This window comes from Lucilia cuprina, chromosome 2, assembly GCF_022045245.1.
Source record: "Lucilia cuprina isolate Lc7/37 chromosome 2, ASM2204524v1, whole genome shotgun sequence".
In the NCBI taxonomy this organism is placed as follows: Eukaryota; Metazoa; Arthropoda; class Insecta; order Diptera; family Calliphoridae; genus Lucilia; species Lucilia cuprina.
In genome coordinates this window covers 61,939,928-61,941,715 of record NC_060950.1, presented here as the reverse complement: position 1 = coordinate 61,941,715, position 1,788 = coordinate 61,939,928, and the positions used below count along the sequence as shown (strand labels likewise).

The following is a 1,788-nucleotide window of genomic DNA, read 5'->3' as shown; positions in this document are numbered from 1 at the left end:
TTCTAGTTCTGTTCTAGTTCTGTTCTAGTTCTGTTCTAGTTCTGTTCTAGTTCTGTTCTAGTTCTGTTCTAGTTCTGTTCTAGTACTGTTCTAGTTCTGTTTTAGTTCCAGTTCTGTTATAATTCTGTTTTAGTTCCAGTTCTGTTGTAGTTCTTTTTAATTCCAGTTCTGTTATAGTTCTGTTTTAGTTCCAGTTCTGTTATAGTTCTGTTTTAGTTCCAGTTCTGTTATAGTTCTGTTTTAGTTCCAGTTCTGTTCTGGTTCTGTTCTAGTTGTTTTGGATTTGGTCTTCTTCAGTTCTAGTTTCCCAACTTGTAATACCTCTACAACCCCCATAAATAATCATTCCAATTAAAATCTTTGCTACCACCAAATTATTCCCAAAAAACTTTTACTTACACTATATTTGTCATGGTAACTAATCAGACAAATATTTCAGGGTTAATATAGAAAATTTGATTTTTATTTCACCCCATAGCGATAAGATTGTTACTGTGAAAACACGCAACAAATTGTGATCACTCCAAAACAAAGTAATTTTATATAAAGTTTTTTTTTTATAAATGAAAAGCCGTAAGTAATTTAAGTAAGTAATTTATACAACTAAATTATCATTATAATTATGACAATGAGAGAGAGAAGAATATAGACAATAAACTAATCCAATTTGTTTTGTTAACAGAAATATTTAATCTAATAGATAAACGTATTTAATGCAACTTTTGTCACTATCAAAGTTAAAGTTCATGTAAACAAATGTAAATTGGAAATATATGAAAACAAAGAAGAACATATGTTTTGAGTGGAATTTATTTTAATTATCCAAATATTTATAGAATTTATTGTATTAAATCTGTGATAAACAAAAGTCGTCATTAAAAGATTGAAATAGAAAATTTCAAATTTTCCTAAACAATCACTGAAGAAAAGAAATTGTATGCACATCTAAAAATTTTCTGTTCAAAATAAAATACTGAAGCCTTAGAAGTGAATTTACCCAAAACTTTTGTATCATCCTTCGTATGCACATAAATAACTGAACTCAAAGCAATATTTAGTTCAGAATATATATTCAATATTTACCTGATAAAACAAATATAAAACGTAAAACTAATTTACTTCATTATGACGCGTCTATTGATATTAAATTTGTTTATTACACTCCCCCAAATTAAGCAGCTGCTGATTTAAGCATAATTTATTGATCAAATAATTTAAATAAACGGAAAATAATTATACGCTAAGTTTTGAAGGTTTCATGTTCAGTAGTCTTCAAGGATAAGAAATGAATGAAGGATTCTTTGAGTTTCTGTCGAATGTTTTAAACACCCTTATTTAATATAAATAAATATTCCAATAGTATTTTCTGATTTATTTTATAAATATTTTTAAACAGTTGCCAAAAACAAAAAAACGTTTCATATTATTGTACACAAAATCGAAAATAAACAATACTTAATACTAGAAGAAGAAGCAAACAAAAAAAAATAGAATAAACAAACACTAGTTGACTACTTATGTAGTGAGTGACAATGATCTTGGCCTTGACTGAGTGTATGGTCAAACAAAAAATATATATATAAATACGAAAAATAGATAAATAAAAAACAAAACCTAACAATTTCGTCAGAACACTTTGGCTAAATTATGGCACCTTTAATTGAAATCATAATAATAACAAATAAACTTTGTGTTTATGTCACGTACATACATATGTATATAATTAGTTCCCCTTTCATTATATTATACATAATTTTTTACCTTCCAGTTCAGTTCTAGTTCATTTCT

The 1,788-nt window shown here is 26.6% G+C and overlaps 1 protein-coding gene across 1 annotated transcript in view; it reads right to left on the bottom strand.

Annotated features, from left to right (window-relative positions):
- Positions 1 to 1,788, bottom strand: part of LOC111689403 — an 8,144-nt gene that overhangs the window by 1,310 nt on the left and 5,046 nt on the right. The window lies entirely within an intron of this gene.